We start from the raw sequence: 22,349 nt of genomic DNA, 5'->3' as shown, positions 1-22,349 counted from the left end.
GGATAGATATATAGTTACATTCTCTTAATGAATAGAGGGATTTGTTCTAATAGTGTTTGTAAATAGGATATCATGTCTGCATCTTGTACAGCAATTTACCACTAAGAAGAATGTTTGCAATGTGTCAATTATTGAAACTGTCCTAGCGATTTGATTTGAAAGTGTCTCATTGCTATTTGTTTCTCAATAAAATTATGAAAAAAATACGAAAACAAAAAAAATTAAATTAAATTAAAAAGAAAAAGTTTAGAAATGATACTGAGTGTGTAATTAAAATGTGGATTAGGAAAGAACAAGGATTTCAAATCATGGACCCCGGTTTCCATTCCCCAAAATTAGAAGAGAGAAATAATTTTATACTCTCTGAGTTTTAAAAATAATTATGGAAAGAATGATACTACATCTTTCTTTAATATATGCTATCACTAATGAAAAGCTATTAAATATTTTAAAAGATATAATAACATTCTTTCCATGATTACTTTCTTTTTGGGAAAGTTTGTTAGGTATAATTTAATTTGCTAGATAAAATTCACCTTGCTTAGATGTGGTATACTTTCAAGGAATTTTTAGATGTTTTGTAAGAACTTATAAAATTGAAATTTATCTAATTTCATCTAATTTGTCAAATATATTGTTATAGTCATTTATAAGGTTCTTTTGTTATCTTTTTAATGTATTCAAGATCTATAATGATATTCTACTGCCAATATTTGCAATTTTTATTTTCTCCCTTTGTATTGTTTCACTCTACATTTATCAATTTCATTGTTATTTTTCACAAAAAATCAATAGTTTGGTTAATTTTCTCTGTTGCTTCTTTTCTGTTCCATTGCTTTTATATTCTTTATATGTAGAATGTGGGGGTCTGGCTGGAAGAGAGACAGGGTCCATGACCTGGATGGCGTATTCTTCTTTCTAGCTATGCCTCTTCTCTCTGCTTCTTGTCTCTCTTGGGCCAGTTTACTTCTCCTGCTTTCTTTCACATCCTTTCTGCCACAGCTTCAGCCAGCTGTGGATTACATGCCCCAAATACAAGCCAAATTAGGCCTCTCCTTTTTTAATTTGTGGGTGTTGAGTAGGTTGTATGAGAAACAAAAACTAATCCACATATCAAGTTACCAAATAAAGCTGCAGTGTCAAGACAGACAACAGACACAGGAGCAAAACACAGTGCCTAGAAATAGACTCATACAGAGAGGGACAACTGATTTTTAACAAAGGTATAAAGTCATTTCAATAGAGAATAGACAACCTTTTCTACAGATGGAACTGAAACAACTGTGTGTGTGTGTGTGTGCGCATGCACATGTTCAGTGAGAGCGAGAGCGAAATAAGGGAATTTTAATAGCATTGTTATGGTAACCATTGGTATTTTTAGAGAGTGATGAACATATTCATTATGGTATCTTGAAGGAGGTGATAATTTTATGAGTGTATGCATATACCACAACATAAAAACATTATACACTTTAAAAATATGTGGTTTACTACAGATCAATTATGCTTCAATGAAGTTGAAATGTAAAATGCTGAGAGGGTTAGCTGTGCAACTCAGCAGCAGAGCCCAGGCTTAGCATGGGCCAGGCACCAGGGTGAATGCCCAGCACACACTCAACAGCAACAAACAGTGGAGATGTAGCACTTGCCACCCAGTATCTTTTTAAAACTATATTTATTTTATCTCTAGTAATTCACAAACAAAAACTGCCAAGTCTGATGCAGAATATAACTTTATCAGAGAAATGCACATCATTCTAGGGAGAAATGTTCAATGCTGTGAAAATGCTCAAGCAATTTCTGATAAACTATGACAACCTTAAGTTCTTCAATAGCCACTCGATGCTATTGTTCAGAGTCTGCATTCTTCTAGCGAGATGCTCTTTGCCTGGCATATGAGAGGAGTGAGCACCTCACCCATCCTTTTATTGTGCACGTGGCTCACCAGGACTGGCTGAGTCCCTTCACCATGCAAACTTTAAAAATTGGGTATAAGTTTATAACAAAGTAACCTAATTAAGGCATTTTTAATTTATGAAGCATTTCAATAAAGATGAAAGGGAGAAAAGGAGGACGGGTTGACAAAGAGTTTCCAAGGGAATGAAAAAATGACTCATGGAAATCAAAATTGAGATTCTGAGGAGAAAAAACACAGAAAGTTAAAAACCTTAAGTTACTATAGATTAAAATTTTAAATGAGTGGTAAGCTTACAAAATAGATGAAGAAGATATTGGTTTTAAACACTGACATGCAGAGAACGCTGTGCAGTATTATGTTTTATTGTAATTACAGCACGTGTAGCATTTATGAAAATCTCTATTTTGCACTCAAGCCCTGTTTCCTTCTACCAAAAATCTATTTCTGCATTGACTCAAGAAAGAGTACCATTACTATAGTTCTGAAAAAGATTTAATAGTTTTATTATCACATACTAATATGAATATTACATATGGATTATTACAGCTGTTGTTCTCATTTGAAATAATTGCTGCCATTATTCTTAATTCATAGGAGATTTCACAAGAGAAGAAATCACCTTGTGTCTTTACACTTAATCAGAGTTCTGCTGTGTCAGGAAAAAAGAAGAGCTAGCTCCTCTTGCTTTTAATGACCCAAAGGGAGTTTTTATTACATTAAATGCCATGAAAACCTAGAAATATCAAGCATCTCAGATAGAAACAATAAATCATCCCAACTGTTCTTACAAACTGATTAATAGTCCAGGTAGCAAACAACATACCAACAGAGAATAATCCTGACACCTGTTCTAACGACTGATGAAGAAACAATGCTGAATGAAAGTTTAATCACTGACTGCCTCTTGCAAAGTCAGCTTCCTAATGACACCACAGAACTACCAGTGAGAGAATTCATGTCCTGGGCTAATATGTAATTATAGTTGGAGGCACAAATACTAAACTAGGAAACTGAATCATTTTAAGAAGATGCTTTCTATACACAAAAGAGTTGGGTAGTATTTGAAGAGAGGGAGGCTGGACTCGTATTTCTACCTTCAAAATCTTAAGTACAGAACTAGAGAAAGAATTTTGGTATTTTGTGGAGAAATAATTCAGTAAAACTAATATATGATATAGTTTGCTTAAGAAGCTTTGGCTGAGCTTAAACTCTAAAGCATTTATTCGGTTTTTGAAATTGTTGATGATATCCATATTTTTCTTCTCCAATGATTCAAATACCTGAGGCTGCGCATGTAAAGATTGCATGAAGCTGGAACTTGTCAATCATTGTCAGGGCTCCCGATCGCTTGAACACAACCCCTTCTCAGATTGTTGAAGACCGGGGCCAGATGCTTTAAGCAACACTCTCAAACATATTTTATCTCAGATTCTGTTTTGAAGAAAGTAGCTTCTTAAGTTCAAGCTTTTAAGTGAAATCAATGTCAAGGAATAAATTCTTTCTCTAATACAAATTGGTACTTGGAAAATGTAAGGAGTGTCAATGAATGCTAACTAGAAATCCTATCCATGTTATCAGCCAGCTGGATGGGATTTCGTATGTGCGTGTGGATGGTTCTTGTTTGAAGATGGTCTGAAATGTAGGTTGACAGATGGAGGTTCTGAACACTAGGAGAACTTCAAACACTGTTTTTGGTTTGAACTGATTCTGCATCTTGGTAAATCCTGTAATACGACTGTAGCATGCAATACACACTTGGATAAAACTACACTCATGGTTAGGATAAACAAAATTTGATTACTAAATCCTCAAATCTTCCAAATTGAAACTAAAGACAAACTTTTTAGAAATCAAAGAATTACTGAGTAACAAAACAGTAAAGGAATTTCATCCTATATTCTTAATTCCTCCCTTCTGTCTTTTTCTGATTCTTTTTTTCAAACAAGAATAATAGTCTTGTGTATTCAAGGATTTGAGTTTATTTTATAGAGTAATGAAATACACCCACAAAAATGAATAGGTCTGCCTGAGTACTTTGTCTGAAGTGGATGTTTCTTCATAAATGTAACAAATTCAAAATCTCTAGTCCAGACCTCTCTGGTTTTACTGTGTTACATCACATTCAACATATGAATTTATTCACTTCAGTGAAGGCAAAGGGCATTGTTATGGTTTGTGTCTAAAGGTCCCCCTAAAGCCTCATGCAGTCACAGACAGCTTCTAGAGTTTGGGATTAATTCATGATCCAATGCTGGCATCATGAGTGTGAGTTCTAGCCACACCCCAGGGCAGATAATCTACATACAAATATGAGGAAGGGAAAGAGGCTGGCTAGCTACCACTGCTCCTCCTTTTGCTGTGTGCTGTTTTCTGCTGCCATGAACCACTGCCCTCTGCCTTGTGCCCACTCTGCCTCGGAGCCAGCCGAGTATGGACTGAACCTCCAACAACTGTGAGCTAAATAAACCTTTCTGTACTTAGAGGGATGGCCAGATAGCTCAGTGGAGTAAAGCACCTGCTTAGGCAAAGCACAGGGAGTGGAGTTCGATCCCCAACACCACATGCTATGCCAGCCCTGCCCCCAGGGTATGCTGAGATGTCCGTTGAGACTGGGTATGGTGGTGCGTGCCTGTAATCACAGTGCTTGGGAAGCTGAAAGCAGGAGGATCACTGCAAGTCCCATCCGTGTAGTGAGACCCTGTAGATCCTGTACAAAATACTTAAAATAAATAAATAAATAAATAAACAAATAAACCTTTGCTTAATTCTTGGTGTTGAGTATTTAGTCCCAGAAATGAGAGAAAAGTAAGACAGAATACATTGAAACAATGAAAAATAACAAGATAACAGATTACTTCATATTTTAATTATCCCAAAACAATCAGTGGCTACATAACTTCATGTGGATAAATAGAGAAGCATGCTGTTCGTCTGACGTAGAGAAAATTTTTACAGATAAATATTTATATCCTAAATTTGTCCTGGGTGACTCTGTATGATTTCTAGTAGTTTTTGAGCTGTTAGCTCTTTTTGTGAAATAATATAAATTACTTTTTGTTTCAGATATATTAATTGACCTGCATTTTAATAAAAAGAAGATGGCATGGTTGATTTACTGGGAGAAATGTAGTATGCATTGGATTATTTACTGGAGTAGAACACCTTACCAAGGTTGCTTATATGGAGTGCTAGAGAGGTGCGCAAGGGTATCTCCTGGGCTTCAGTTAAGAATGACTATAACTTCACTTTTTATAATTTTTAAATTTGTAGTTTATATCCATGTAAAAACATTGCATCAGTTGAGAAATGTACAATTCTCTACAGAATGCAGCAGCATGATTTGTAAAACTGCAGTATGGTTTATGAATTAAAGATCCAGTACAAGACTATTTGAATTTAAATTGTATAGTAGCTTTACTACTTCCTTGCCAAATACCTAAACCTTTCATTGCTTCATCTTCCTCATCTGTACATACAATATATAAAATACTTATCATTTGATATGATTGCTGTAAGCTTTAAATGATCAAATTTGTGGGCCGGGGAGATGGCTCAGTAGATTAAGTGCTTGCCTGGCAAGTGCAAGGGCCTAAGTGCAATCCCCAGTTGTGCCAAAAAAAAAAAAAAAAAAAAAAAAAGAAAAAGAAAAAAAAGACCAAATTTTTATGAAGCGTTTAGTAAAAGCTTGGTACATAAACATTTCATATATGATAGTTAATGAAGGGCACAATTATTCAACAAATGTTTATCATTAAATACAAGCACATTTTTAAAATAGAACATATAATTTCATAAGATTATACACTGAAATGCAGAGAGATAGAAGTAAATAATGCCATGTGCAACTATGTAAATATTTACAACCAGTTGGATGTGTCATATTAGAATTTGAGGGAATTCATTCTTAAAAAGACAACGGCCTTAGTTCTTAAGGATATAAGATATTATAGATTTAAGATTTTGCAGGTAGAAGAGCCAAAAGTAAAATCAATGGCATACATAGTGATGCATGCCTTCAATCCCAGGATTCTGGGAAGCTGAAGCAGCACGTTTGAAAGTTTGAGATCAACTGGGCAACCCAGTAACTTAAGTGAGACCTTGTTTCAAAATAAAATATATAAACATGCTAGTGATATAGCTTAGTATAAAGGCCCTGGGTTCAATCCTAGTGCAACAAAAGGACTCAAGCTAATTTGCAAAGCTATAAACAATTTACTCTGTAAGTGTAATCACAAAGGAGTTTCAACAAAGAGTTAGGTGACACATATCAAGGCATATCTTAGTATGTCAAGAAAGTCACCACAGAAATGCAGACTAAAATATAAATCACACTTATAAGGCCTACAGATACAGAGTGTAGGCTCTGTGGCTTGCACTGTTCAGTATGCTAAGTTTGATAATGATCTAAAGAGAAGAGACAAAGAAGACATTACTATATATGTACAAGAGGTTAACTATTTCATAGTAAATCTTGAAGGCCCACCTGATAAACATTTCACCTCGCACCCACTGATAGGTGAGAATTAGCACAAGGACTCGGAATTGCCCTCAACTATTAACCTCAGAGCCAATACTGATGGCTCGTTTGCTTCCACTCATTCCCCACGCTGCAGCCCACCACCTGAGCGTGCCGTGCCAGGAGCGGGGCAAGCTGGACTATTTCCCACAGCCAGCAGCACCCATCCCTCATCACAGCCTGAGGCTGAAGCTCAAGGCTTTGCAGAAAATGAAGTTCTGAGAAGTAGACGCTTTTTATACCATATCTTCATATTCAAGACTACTACAAGATGAAATTGCACAGGCCAAAGTGAAATTTTGTACTCTGAACAGCCCAACTCTTCTCGAAGCATATATTATTAAGGTTCTTTTTGGCATGCAATGCATTGTCAGTATAATTTTCAAACATATTTCTCAGAAGAGGGATGTATAATTATCTTGACAAGAACCAGAATTCTAAATGGACTCTATCTTATTTATCTCAGTTTGGAGAGCCAGCAGAGAAATTTGTGAAGAGGAGGATTTTTCTCTCATCTGTGACGAACAATACTGTTTTAAAATAGCAAAAATCATATCAGACTAAAAGTTTCTATCTTAGGTTTTCTACATGCTGGTTTTTTTTTATTTCTAATCTTAGTGAAACTTTTCAGATTACCCTTAGAAGAGAAGAGTGTAAAATAGCTAACTGTATGACTGCTGCGAGTGAGATAAAGTTAGGGTAGGCTGTGAGGGCTCCATGGACCACAGCTTAAATATCAATAGTACAAGATTGAAGTAAATAGATTAGAATGCTGCTTCATTATTCAAAAAAACTAGAATCTTGTAAAAAAGATATTTCCCAGACACCAATTCCTTTCCGCCTCTTCCCCACTCTGCTATCCTTGTTCACATAAAAGTGAGTTGGTAGTAAAGATGAAATACTGTGTTAATTCATACACAGTACAAGAAGGGCTAGCTGTGCTAACAGTTACTAACTCCAAAATCCTCCCTGGCTGTTAATTTGAGCCACAGTTTTGTCTGCCATATATAGCATGAATCAACTTTTAGTACCTTAGCAATGCAGTCCAGTGAAACACATATCTAGCCTTTGTTAGAACGAAGCATATCAAAACAAGAAAAATGAAGCAGCAGCACGAATGGCCATTCTCTCAGACATCTTTGCAGTGATTCATATCAAAATATCATCAGCAAGTGATCCGCATATGCTGTGCTCATATAAGAAGCAACTGAGTTGAAACAGGTAGCTGGCTCCTTCTTCCCACCAGGGTTCTCAGGTCCTTTCAAGTCTTACTGAGACCATCCTAGGCTAAAATCAGATGACTTGCTTTACAATTGGAACAACAATAATTCAAAGCACTTCTGCCTTCATAAACACTTAAGAAATACAAAGGAAAGAATTGCTTAAGTTTCATTATTTCTCTAGGACTCCAATCAATTCAGTGAGAACTGCATTGGAAATTAGCACTTGTAAAAGGTACAGACTATGAACATCAAATTATACACATATTTCTATTTTCTTTATTGATTTATTCATAAGCATGTATCCTATTGTTGATTAATCGCCATATTTTTATTTTGGAAAAGAAAATTAATGTTTGTAGTGTACTGTGCTTATCTTAAATTCTCACAACAATGTGGATATTGCAGGGTATTTTTAGTACCTTTGAAGATTTTAAGTGCTATGCCCAAAGTTGTAAGACTTGTAACTGTCAGTGAAAAAATAGGACATTTACTTGACTGAAGAAGAAGTTTAGGCTATTTTAAGCTATCATCAAAACTGCCTTTTTAGGTAACAAAATCCAAAAGAAAGACCATATGGTCCACTGACCATTAAGAGAAATTCTGAATAGAATTGTTGGTCACGTGGGTGTTTAATCAGCAGGTATGTTGCAAAAATCACAATACACTAATATCTGACCATGTGAAGGTATTATAGGCAGTTGAGTTAGGTAGACATACTGTAGGCAGTCAGATAGAATGGGCTCTTGAGAGTCAGTAGAGGAAATGAAAACTCATTACAACTGTGCAGGGAGGCGCATTTGTTGGGGGTCACTCATGCCTCAAAACAAAGATGAAATGATCAGGCCTAAAATAAGTGGTACCAACCAGTCTAATAAAGTCTAGGTAGATGCCAGACACCTCAGTGTATGATCAAGACCTCAGATGCATCCCTTCCTATATAAAATTCTTCGTTCCTTCCATGTACACTTGCTATGTGACTTGTTTCTCCATTCTATACCTAAGCAACTATACTTCTAATCGTATTGATCTTAGCTGTCACTCACATTACACCCACACATCTGTGCTCTAGAGAACTTCCTCTGAGAAGTGTGGTCCTCACCAATTCAATGGGGACCCCTCCTGTGTTACAGGAGCTAGATCTCTCCCCATCAATAAATATGTTCTTCTCTTAACCTCTTTTGTTCCTTAGCATTTATTCATCCATTTTGGGGAAAAATAACTTGGTGTATTGGATGTCTAGCAGGTTGGGAGTTATATTTCCTTCAAATTGTTTGGAGTGTCTACATTGTTTTCTATTTCTAAGTTATAAAAAGCAAGGGCTGGCCAGATAGCTCAGCAGGTTAAATCACCTGCTTAGGCAGATGCAGGGACCAGGGTTCAATCCCCAATGTGCTGTGCCAACTCCGTCTCTGGGGCATGCTGAGAAGACAACTGAGACTGGGCAGCTGGCACATGCTTGTAATCCCAGTGCTTAGGAGGCTGAAAACAGGAGGATCACTCCGAGTCTGATCTGTATAGAAAGACCCTTTACACCCTGTACTAAATACAAAAAAATATGCAAATAAATGATGACTCATATTCTTTTTTTAATTTCATTCTGTCTGATTAATAATATAATCATTCTTTTGTAAATGTTTTCTATAGACCCAACACTGTATCAAGAAGATAATTGACATTTTAGTCTTCATAACAATATCTGTAATTATTCCTCATCTTTTCCTATTTAAAACCTTAGAGAAATTCATCTACTCACCACATTCACATTATGAGTGCAACAAGCAGCCTTAGAATTTAATACTGACTCAGAAGCCTGTTCCTTTAGTTGATACTTTAAAACTCTCCAGCCTCAGCAACAATCCATTTACTGTATTTATACAGAACAATTAGAAAGTATTAATTGCCCAACAAAGAAAAGGGGAAGATACCTGGAAAACAAGAGTCAAAAGATACAGATGTGCCCAGCCTGGGGGCACATTCCTGGAGTCCCAGCAGGCTGGGACCCTGAGGGAAAAGTATCACAATTTTGAGCCTAATCTGGTAACCTCATGATTTAGTGGGTTTCTGTCTTGACCTAAACAATGCAAAGGGCTGGGAATATAGCTTAGTGAAGGTCTTCGGTTCACTGTTTCTTGAAAAAAAAAAAAAAAAAAAAAAAAAAAAGGAATAAGAAAAAGACAAAGACAGACAAACTCTAATTTAACAAAACAGTGCATGATGGGAACACTACAGTTTCTGTCAGATTTCAAATGCAGCGCAGGGCTGGGGAGATACCTCAGTAGAATAAGTGCTTGCCTGGCAAGTGCCAGGGCCTGAGTGCCATCCCAGGTTCCGAAAAAAAAAAAGAAAGAAAGAAAGAAAGAAAGAAAGAAAGAAAGAAAGAAAGAAAGAAAGAAAGAAAGAAAGAAAAGTGCAGCACAGTGACTACCCACATTCCTTGACTTGTGGCTCTCATTCATTTTCATTCTCAAAGCTGGCAGTAATGGATCAAGTCCTTTTTGTCCTTTGTCTATCTCGTCTCTTTCTTTACTGCACTTGGCAAAAGGTCTCTTTTCTAAGGACTTAAGATTGGGCTTCAACACATAACCCAAGATTATTATTTCATCACAAGGTTTGTAAATTTATCTACAATTTGCTTTTGCCATGTAAGTTAGCATATGGACTCTTGAGACCAGCATGTTGATGCTTTAGGGTGAGTGGTGTTTTAGGGACAGTCTAATACACTGTCATCGAGCTGAAGGGTTCTACATACTGAAGGGCAACTACATTTTTTTTCTGTCAATCCTTATACTTAACAAAAAGGAGACATCTGTGCAACTGTGGAATTTGTGAATCATGCTGCAATTAGCACATATAATTGGTGACAATTTTGGTAGTTAAGTTTGTTTCTCCACATGTGAGTTCTCCTACATCCTGAAGAGTAAAGTCATATGAGTTGGCCAAATAACAAGATACCTTTAGAGGCGGGATTTGTCAGGTGTTCTAGAAGTTGGTCAGAGAAGATAAGTCAGACTCTGGACACAGAAACAGAAAAGGCAGAGGCAGCAGTACGTCATACAGCCTAATGAGGAACCTCGAATCCCTCTCTCCATGAATGGCAGCTTTGTTACTTTCAAAGGATCTCTTCTGAAAGATGGAATTCAACAGAGAACTCTCAATCCAAACAGAGAACCGGGATTTGGTTACTTGCCAATTCCCTTGCACATCTGTTCTCCTTCTGTTTCTTTCTTGATGTTAAAAGCCCTGTTTCATCATAGTCGGACACTGAACACAGGGAGCACTTTTAGCAAGCTTCAAGTAACAAACACTTGTATAGTAGAGAATTATACTATGACTGACATAATCAATAATTGAATTCGCTTTTTTTTCAGAGCTGCCAGCTCATGGAATAAAATGATATCCCACTTAATCACATATTTTAGGATGAATAAGTTGCTTTAATTTTTCTTACATTAAAAAACTTAATATTAAACAAACATGTATTTGTATTTATATATACCCTCTGTCAAAATAAAATACACTTTGACTAAAGGAATACCTAATAAATGGTAAAATGGAGTTAATACAGATTATTGTGTGTGCGTATCTATTATCATTCTGAGAAAACACCAAATTATGAACTGAAATTTAAGGATCAAGAAGCCAGATAACTACTTAAGAAGTCCACAATTTGAGATATATTTTGTATTTTGATAACCTAAAATGATAATTCAACCCAGAAAGTAAAACATGTTCCAGATAGAGAAAATTGCTGATAGCCAGGCAGAGTCTACCCAAAAGAATCACTGAAATCATTTCGATGAAGCTTGAAAGTTAGGAAATCTGAGTTCTAGTCTGAGTTCTTCATCACTAATCATACCAGCTATTGATGACCTATTATGTGGCAGAGAAGTTATGTGCTGCACTATTAAAAGATCTTTGAAAACAATCTAAGTGTTACAGACTAAAGACACTGTATGGGAAACAACTTAGAAACATATCAGGTCAAAGGAAAGGATGGAGAAGTAGGTTTTGAAACAGGATAGAAGCACGTACACTGCTGTGAAATAGAAAGTATTAGGACCTGTCCTTTCAATATGAGTGGGTAGCAAACATTTTAAGTTTCATTGTTAATCTGCTTCATACTCAAGTTGCCCACTGGAAATATCTTCTGGACATATCTTAGATCACATCTTGGGTTTATTAGTGAAAGATCAAGCCCTGCCCACTTCTCTACATCTACCAATGAAGAGATGATTTCCTAAGGGGGATTCCAATGAATGATAAGAGGGAAAATATCAATGATTTAAATCAGATGCATGATCCTTCACCCAGGCATTAATGAGATTCTTATTTCTAAATGAAATTAACTTCATTCCAATAGTTTAACTTGCCCGTTAATCTAACCCAGTTTACTTGCCTCAGGATTTAGCTTCCTTTCCTCTGCACAGTCAGCTAGAGATAGTTCCTTGTCCTTCTTTGATTTTCGTAGATGGCTATTTCCCACCACTCAGACATAAATTCAAAGGTCTACAAGTCAGAGAACTTTTCCTGATCTCCAAAGCCCATTTTCAAGGATATGGTGTTTGCTTACAATGAAATACGTTAGTGAAAGTAACAAGGCTGTCCTGCTAAACACATTTTAAAATTTCATTTCTGTTGTATTCACTGAGAAAATTTCTATTTACATATATGTAGTTGAAAATGTTGAGCTTTTAAAATGACCTCCTTGAAATTTCAGCATAGTCATTAATTAAGAGGTGGGGAGGAAAAGCTTTATTCCAATTTTATTCAGATAGTATGAATCTGGAAGATATCAGCATGTATTTTTGTAATGATGAATGTGTTGCAACTTGATGTGTAACTCTTTGCCAGATTGTATGCTTATTATAACACCCTCTAAAATATTTTTACATGCTGCATATATTAAATAAAAGGAAAGCACTTGTGGCATTTTTTTAAACATCTATGGAATTCACAATTTAAATCTGGGGGCCTAAGGTTACCAAGAATTATGCACAGCTCTCAGATTTTTTTAGGTAAAGTCTGTGTTTTTTGATATAAATATATTCACCATGACAAAAGAACATAAGAAGCAAGCCCAAAGTATCCAAAGTAGTCCTGAAATGTGCTGTAAATAACACAAGAATGTAGCATCAAAGCAAATATGCTTTCAGAGAACAATGGCAGGATAATAGTCACAGGACGGTAACCAATCACAAATAATCACCTTCATCTGCTTTAAAAAGCAGAAGGGTAATACTGCCATATATATGAATAAAAGAGTGAAAAGGAATAATCAGATCAAAATTTGTAAAGAAGATGACAGAAAAAATGGTATTATGATTTTTTTAAAGTTACCCATAAAATGCTAATAGCTGACAGGCAAGTTAATGAAGCAAGTCAGAAAACTGAACAATACAAATGCTTTTCTACATATCTTCCCTTATTATGCTTCCTCCAAAGAAAATTATCTGCATTTATATAAACAAAGGCATTAGTGTTTTATAATGGGGAAAATATTTTTGTAAAAGCAAATGCTGGATCAGTGAGGCTAATAAATAAAGTCGGAGAGGACTAACCCCTAAGCAAAGAACTTTAGGACTTAATGCTTTTTGCTTGCATGGGTCTTTGTTGAGGGTCGATTCTTAATTTTGAATTATTAATTACCATTTTCAGGTCAGTGTTGTGCTGCATGCTTGTAATCCCAGTACTCAGGAGGCTGAGGGAGGGGATCACTGTGAATTCAAGGACAGCCTGAACCATATAGTGAGATCCTGTCTCAGAAAAAAACAAAAGAAAAATGCTTTCCCTTTCTCCCTCCCTCCCTCCCTCCCTCCCTCCCTCTCTCCCTTCCTTCCTTCTTTCCTTCCTTTCTTCCTTCCTTCCTTCCTTCCTTCCTTCCTTCCTTCCTTCCTTCCTTCCTTCCTTCTTTTCTTCCTTCCTTCCTTCTTCCTCCCTTCCCCTCTCTCTCCATCCCTCTCTTCTTCATTCGATATCGATATCTTCTTTTTCTTTTCTCCCTCTTTCCCTCCCTCTCTCTCATTCTTTCTTTTGTCAGGTGCTGGGAATTAAGTCCAGGGTCTCTCACATGCTGGCCAAGTATGTAATTCAAGACACTATGCCAAGTGTCCTCAACCAAACTTATCTGGCCTGAGACACATACCATAGGTTTCTTTTTTTTGCAGAACTGGGGGTTGAACTCAGGCCCTTGTGCTTGCCAGGGAAGCGCTTATTCCACTGAGCCATCTCCCCAGCCCCTCATAGGTTTCTCCAGAAGTCAAAACAGGACTAGTTTGATTCTTGAAAGCATGAGATGAACAAGATCTTTATCAGCCATACATCTTCTGGGGTGGATATCTCTTACAAGGGAACTTCCCAAAGCAGCCTGCTGCAGTATTATGAATCCTTGAAATTGGTCCTGTTAGAAGGGGATTAAAAGCTCCATACTTAGTACTTTGCTCAGGTAGCTGACCTTTTACATATGCTAGAGTTGAAAATATCATTGTAGAATATTGAATAGAAAGCATCTGAGAAAAAGATTTAGCAACAAGCAACCTCAGGGTAGAGATGTCCCTGGTTTTTCCATCAAAAGGCAATAAAGAGAAAGGAATGGATTTTGATTAAAGCATGAGTCATGAGCAGTCATAAATAATTGGTTTAAGCTTAGAAGAACATTTAAATTCCTAAGTAGGTTTCTAAGGGGAACCTGTGAATCTCTGGTCCAGGAAAAGTCCGTCCCTAAGAACTGAATGGTTAAAGTACACATTTAAGGTCTGGGAGGAGGAGCTGAGAAAATGACCTCTTGAGTTGTTTTCTAGCTCTTTGATCTGATGCTTAAATGTAATCAAAGGATAAAATGCAGATTGGATAGATGTTCTCACCCCTGGAATTTTAAAACTAGCTGTCTTAAAAGGAAAATGAAAATGTTATGATTCAGAGATGTTTATCTTTAATTTGTGGAGTTCTACTGATCAGAATCCAGCTGGTCTCTTCAAAAATCAGTTAGTGGAAAGTGGTGGCACAGCCACAGGAAACACTACAATAAAGCTTCCTATCATGTTATGAGTCACAGAAAAAGAAGAGCGATGAAGTTCAGCAAACATCACTCCCATCTTTGTGTTTTAACAATTGAAAGCAAATACTTAAATTTTGGAACGTAGGTTGATTAAACAGGAAGAACCCTTTATTCAACAGAAAATAGCTACTGCTGCTATAAACTCTTTATTTAAAAGACTTTTTACCATAAGAGTCATAATCCAGGCCAACCAGCAATTCTACAAGGACACATTGAAGACTTTTAAAAGACTGATTTGTACAAGGTCAATCTAGGTGGGAGGTTAAGACATACTCAGATGTAAAATAAATGGCATTCAGGACCACTGTACAGTAAAATAAGCCAAATTCTGAATGGATGGAGCTGATAAGATTGTAAAGAAAGATATTACTTCTTTTTCTTTTCTCTGTTCCCATGCTAACCCAGTGTTAATTTTCAAACTACATCAAATGAAAATGTACATTATTATTCAGGAATTAATCTGAATTGAAAACTACTTAATTCTCAAGGGTACATATTAAGGCTGTGATGTGCTCTAAGGATACTGTTAATGAACTTTCAAAATATAATCATGTCAGGGCCTCACCACATTCTTTGATTTATGCATGCATAGCTCTTTAAAATCCACATGTGTACTATGTAAAACATTCTAAAAGGGTATTGTCCTCACGCCAAATGATTTAAAAAGCATATAGGAGCAGACATCCGCCTAGCACATTAAACCTAACATTATATCTGTTTGAAAAGAGCAAAGGAAATGAAAATATTGCTTACAAATGACCTTATTATATAATTTTGTCAGCTTACTGTATCACAAAAGGAACTAAAATAACAGGGCACGGTAACATTAGCAAAATTATCGAGAATTTCTTTAACGATGATTTATAGTTCAGATTTCAGTTATGATTACAGGGCTTTCCTTTGTGGTCTGCTTCTTTGCAAAGGGAAGACCTGCTTCCTCCCTGAGGATCTGTCTGAACACAGCCTGGCTGTTCCAGTGAACAGAGTCTGTGAACACATCCTTAAATTCCGCAAGAAATTTCATGCCATATGAGAAAGCAGGTTGCCCAATCCCATGTAGACGTCGGAGTACTGCACTTATGAACCTGGTATGACTTGGGAGTTATGACGCTGGGCAGCATGAAATTATCCAGATAGCTAACGAAGAAGACCTCCCTGGGGCCTTGGCATTCTTAAAACACCAGAATTCACACACAAAGAACACAGCGACACAAGGTTGGGAGCGGGGAAGCGAAGGCCTGACTGTGTCAGAATTCCCTGCCAAGCCAATGAGACAGAAGCTAAGAATAGAAGTTAATTTGGAGATAATAAAGAGATGTAATGTTTCTCGCCTGTCCATGTTGGTGCAATGAGCTTCATACACAGCACAGTCATTATTATTTCTTCTCTCCTTCCACCCTCTCCCTGCCCCCAGCTGTTAATTCCCTTTACCCTGTCCATGTCTTCTCAGGCAGAGGATTAACACAGTTGTCTAGGACACATCACAAATGTCACTTTCCCAGTACATGTCAGATAGCAGGTAGAAACACCAACTATCTAACACTTAAGGCATGGCTCCTTGTGTGCCTGTGCCAAAGAATGCTTCATATACTTTGTCACTTTAGAGAATGCCCCTGGGGACCTGGGGGCTAGCCTAAGGCATTCACTTCAAGCAAGACAGTTCTTTGTAGTCATCTTCTATGTGTCAAATATTATAAGAATTTCACATTCTACTACACAAAATCTTAGTGCTTACTCCTATACACCTATCACCACAAATGTTCATGTAAAACAAACATATCAGAAATTTGGGTTTATCCTATGATTTCTGGGCATAGATGTGAAATTTTCTTAAGCAAAATCCTGGCTTAGTTTGGAAAGTATGTTCCTTTTTTGTCCTTGAAAATATTTTAAGATTTTTTTTAACTCATGCTAAAATACATGCCAATATATAAAATATATGAAAATATAAGGGCTGGGGTGATAGCTCAGAGGTCTAAGCACCTGCATGGCAAGCACAAGGACCCAGGTCAATTCCTGGTACCACATGTGCTGGCCCCGAGAACTGGTTGTAGTGGCACATGCCTATAATCCCAGCACTGGGGAGGCTGAGACAGACAGATTACTACAAGTCGAAGTTGCATAGCAAGACCCTGTACCAAATAAATAAAAGATTAAAAATAATTTTTAAAAATATGGGGAATATAAAAAACTAAAAATTTTAGCTATGGCAAGGAAAATTGCTGTTAATATTTTTGCAATCACTTGTTTTCAAAAAATGTCTTCATAGAATTTTATGAGTCTTTTTTCGTAGGCATGGATTCCTATGCTTCTCCCGACAGTCAAAATACAGAGGTACTTCATCGCCACCGAGGAACCCCTTCCTGCTCCCTCCGTACCATGAATTCTTCTTCCATTTCCCGCACCTTCGCACCCACTTCCATGATCTCCAGCTTCACAACTGGAAGGAATCCAGAACCACACACTAATCAGCTATGCAGTTCATCTTAGTTTTTAATTTGAATGGGTTAAGCCACTCCTGGAGAGTGTTTGCATTATTGGGGCACTATACTACTCAGTAGATTACTGAACTGAGCTTCACAGCTGGAAGTGCTTTTAGGAGGTGAGGCTCAGTGGAGGTTAGGTCTCTGGGGAGGCTACCCCTATCTTTGGCATCCTTCCCCCGTGCTTTGACTCCAGGTGCCATAAATGAAGAAGCTGGGCTCCACTATGCCTTTCAGCTGTGTTTCTGGCTGAAGCCAGCTGACCAAGAACTAAACCTCTGAAACTCTGACCCAAATGAATCCTTTCCTTTTTGTGTACATGAGACATTTTGTCTTAGCAGTGATAAAGCAAACCCAAATAGAAACATTGTGAAATTAGCTTTGAATTCAACTCTCTGCCTAAGCCCTTTAAGACTCATCTTGAGTTTATTAACAGCATATTCCTTTTTATTGGCTGAGTAATGCTGGCCTGGATTACAGAACCATGTTGTTCTGATTTGAATGTTGAATGTCTGTGAAAAGGCCACGTGCTCTTATATGGTTCTCAGCGTGGCACTACTACATATAAAAACCAGACCTTTTCTCTTTGTAAGCTGATTATCGCAGGCACTGAGAATTATGACACACAATCAGCATAGTTCATGAGCATCCGAATTTAGAAACATGGCTGTGACGCCATTACCATGCAACTTATGTCTGGAAAATACCACTTTCTAGACATAAATATGCATCACTTTCTCTAGCTATAGAGAATTTTGTTTTTATACGTAGGAAAAACAAAAACAAAAACAAATAGCAAAACCCAAGACAGAAACAAAGCAATATAAAACAAATGCTACAGAATTTCAAAAGAAGACTAGAAAATTAACAGTTGTTATATTACATATAAGTTATCGTCAGATTTGTTGTTCAGATTACCAGATATAGATATTTAATTGATCAAACAATTAAGCATTAACTCATCCTTTCAATAAATCCTATATTTTTCCTTGTCCTTTTTTCCTTTTGTTTTTCAATTTATTTTAAATTGAATATATATAATAATAATACATAAGGCATTAGAGATAGTGCATATTTAAAACAAAAAAGATGAAAGGTACTCAATTGTTGTTGTTACATTGTACATTTCAGTCCTCTGCGTAGTTGCTCAGATTACAGCTTTTAGTATATAGAGCTAGTCAAAGTAAAAATCTTAAAGATTAACTGCTATTTTCAGAAATCTGATAAAAATCAGTAGTATGATCATCTCAGCTATCCTGTATATATACTTAGATAATTTTCCCCCCTCCTTTTTTTTCCCTGATCTTCTCTCCTTTCCCTAATCTCCATTGTTTATTCCTACATTCAGTTTCTTCCTGCCTTACTGCATCCTTTGTTCTTTTCAGATTTTATTATTTCAATATGATGTTCACATATATGGATCTGATTTATTTCACTTAGGAGTACAGCCTCTAGTTGCATCCATTTACCTACAAGGGCCTCAAGTTTGTCTTTCTTTATAGCTGAGTAATCCTCTATTGTATAAAAATATATTTTTTTTATCCATCCCTCAGTTGATGGATATATGGATTGTTTACAAAATTTAACTAAGAGTCCATGAGAGAAAAAAAAAAACTGTATGGAAAATACTTGAAGGAATCAACACCTGGATCTCATCTTATTCAGAAGTTTCTGCACATCAACAGAGTGAAAAGACAACTCACACACAGAGAAAAAAAATCTTAACCAAGAGTCTCTCAGACAAAGGACTTCTATCTAGAATATATAAAGAACTAAAAAACCATCAGGCCCCCCAAATCAAAGACCCAATCCAAAAATGGGCATCTGAGATGAATACACACTTATCAGAGGAAGGAATACAACTGGCAAATAAATACATGAAAAAATGTTCCAGAGCACTTGTCATCCAAGAAATGCAAATTAAAAGAACACTGAGATTCCGTCTTACTCCAGAAAGAAGGGCTAACATAAAGAAATCAACTAATAACAAATGCTGGAAAGTCTGTTTGGGAAAAAGCACTCTTCTTCTTTGCTGATGGGAGCGTAGACTGACACAACCACTATGGAAATCAGGGTGGAGATTCCTCAAAAAGACAGGATTAGAAGTACCATTCGACCCAGCTATTGCCCTTTGTAAAAGAACTGAATACACCATCCCACAGTGATATATATGTACTTCCATGCTTATAGCAGCTATAGAGAATTTGAAACATTTTGTTAGTTACAAGAATATTTTTAAACAAACATTTGGATTTTTCTTTAAAAAACACTAGATTTTTTTGAGCTGAGCACACATATTATGGAAAGAGTTTTTTCTATCACTAATTATTTAGCCAACTATTTTGATGTGATATAATTTCATTACATGCTTAACAGTGTTGTTCATAGCATTAAAATATATTATATGTGGCTCTGATTTATTTCACTAATGAGTATATCTTTAAGTGGCATCCACTTAAATATAAAGGCTTCAAATTTATTATTTTTTATAGCTCAGTAATACTCTATTATATAAAGATACCACATCTTTTTCAACCATTCTTTATGTGAAGGGCATCTTGGTTGTTTCCAAGCTTTGGTTATCACAATTTGTGCTGCTATAAACAAAGGCACACATATATCACTATGATATGATGTTTTCAGTTTCTTCAGGAAAATTTCCAGTGGGGGATAGCTGACTTGAATGGGATTTCGAGTCCTAGTTTTTTAAGGATTCTCCACACTGATTTCCATAATGGTTGTACCAATCAGTCTACATTCCCACCAGCAGTGGAGAATGGTTCCATTTTCCCACAGCCTCTCCAACATTTTTTGTTGGTTGATTTCTTTATGATGGACATTCCTTATGGGTTGAGATGGTATCTCAGTGTTGTTTTAATTTGCATTTCACTGATAGCTAGTGATGTGGAGCATTTTTTTCATGTATTTATTCACTTCTTTATTTTCGTCCTCTGAGAAGTGTATGTTCATCTTGGATGCCCATTCTGGATTAGGTCTTTAAATTTAAGGACCCTAATGTTTTTTAGTTCTTTATAAATTCTACAGAACAGACCTTTGTCGGAGTGTTTAATAGCTAAGATATTTTCGAAATTTGTGGGTTGTTTTTTCACTTTGTTGGTAATTTCTTTTGACACGAAAACTTCTTAATAAGAGAAGTTGTTAATTATTTGTTAATTATTTCAAGTATTACCCAGTTGTTAATTATTTCAAGTATTACCCATGTGACTTGATTTTTGTGTAAACATCGTATAGTCTCCCTAGCACAAGAACTCAAAAGAAGAAATATAAACAGAAAGATATAACACAATTAAAAAGAAAGTGAGAACTTGAGGATTGGACAACAAAGACAGGGCAAAGAGAAAAGCTGGGAAACATAACAGGGGCAAAGCCATACATTTATACACACAGGATGGGTAAGGCAATGATCCTGAGAAACATCAGCAGGTTTTTGAAACTAGCAGTTAATTGGTAGAATTCTCACCCTGACTAACTATACATGCTGATACCTATGAACCAAGCAACTGCACTGAAGATAGCAATGTGTAATAGAAGGGTCACGCTTGGAATGCCTGTCATTCTGGTCTTCTACATGCGTAGTACTTGTCATGACATACCAATTATTACCATATTTTCTCTCAAGTAAATGTTTGTTTCTTTGGTTTTTTTGTTTTAAAGGGTAATTAATGAAGAAAAGACACAAGGAAAAAAATGTCACAGGACTGTCCTGTTACAATGCTATATATGGTTAGATTTCTAAATTTCTGAGTAAAAATACGTAGTTGTTTATTCATAGTCTTTAAATATTTTTCAGTTTTTAATTTTTTTCCTCCATATTCTGTAGGGACTTAAAGTTTAACATATCAATACTTGATGGAAAATACCTGTTCCATGTTATGCCTAAAATGTTTGATATTGAGACAGATAGTGAGGTTAAACCCAACTGCGTATGTTGTAGGGTAATAATAAGCTTCTCTTCTGGAGGTTAACAACCTAAGTTTGCAGATGAAAAATTAGAGAAATAGAAGGGCTGCAAGAACAGCCAACATTTTTCCCCTAGCCTTTCAGGTCAGTGAAAACTCAGGATATAGGAGAACCCATACTGTAAAATCATGTAACTCAGTTGTGTCCCAAATATTCTGATCAAGGAGATTATGGGGCCACAGAGCAATATGATTGATGTGGTACAGTGTTCTAAGGAGAGTCACAGGGAGAGAAAACATTCTCTCAGGCTTTCACAGAGAGCAAATTGGTCAAGCAATGGCCATGACTCATTCACATGGCTGACACTGACAAAGGATCTGCAAACTGCGGTACAGGGTTACAGGATAAATCCTGAGGGTTCTTGACTGAACTTATCAGATACAAAAGTTACATTTCTTGTTATATAGGCCTTGCTTTATCTTGGTCTTAACCATCCAGCAGAAAAGTATAACAACGAGGTATATAAAGTAAAGCCATATTAATATGCTGAGCTGTGAAAGGCTCAAGTCAAAAACTTCTGTGGATAACCCACTACTACTGTGGACTGCTGGACTGTGTTGGATTATTTTGCTGAATTCATGCACCTATAGTATCTAGATGCAATGGAATACCCATCTCTGGCAGGACTAAACAAAAAAGGGGATACAGAGGAAGGACCATTTTGCATCTGTATATGCAGAATAGTTAGGACAGATATACATCTACTTTCGCTGAATTCAATGAGAAGAAAGATGTGTACTAATAATGTTTGGACAGGATATCCTGTCTACATCTTGTACTATGGATAACCACTAAGAAGATAACAATGTACAATGTACTAATTATTGAAAGTGTTCTATTAATCAGCTTTGAAACTGTCTCATTGCTATTTGTTTCTCAATAAAGTAAAATAAAATAAAATTAAATAATACTATGTTATAGGGCTGGCCAGATGACTGAGTGGATTAAAGCACCTACTTTAGCAGAGTGCAGTGGGTAGGGCTTGATTTCCTGGCCTGCTGAACAAGCCTCACTCCTGGGGCACGCTGGGACTGTGACTGAGACTGAGTGTGCTGGTGTGTGCCTATAATCTCAGCACTTGATAGGCTGAAAATAGGAAAATCACTACAAGTCTGATCTACATATTGAGACCTTGTACACACTGTCCTAAATTCATTTAAAAAAAATAAAAATC

General features: G+C 36.4%; 1 protein-coding gene across 1 annotated transcript in view; it reads right to left on the bottom strand.

The window, feature by feature from the left end:
• The window catches only part of Lingo2 (leucine rich repeat and Ig domain containing 2), a 602,131-nt gene that overhangs the window by 431,332 nt on the left and 148,450 nt on the right, over positions 1-22,349 (bottom strand). The window lies entirely within an intron of this gene.

The sequence above is a fragment of the Octodon degus genome, unplaced genomic scaffold (assembly GCF_000260255.1).
Source record: "Octodon degus isolate 3935 unplaced genomic scaffold, OctDeg1.0 scaffold00099, whole genome shotgun sequence".
NCBI classification, from domain to species: domain Eukaryota; kingdom Metazoa; phylum Chordata; class Mammalia; order Rodentia; family Octodontidae; genus Octodon; species Octodon degus.
Note: the sequence above shows the minus strand (reverse complement) of the source record. Positions and strands in the feature narration are given on the sequence as shown.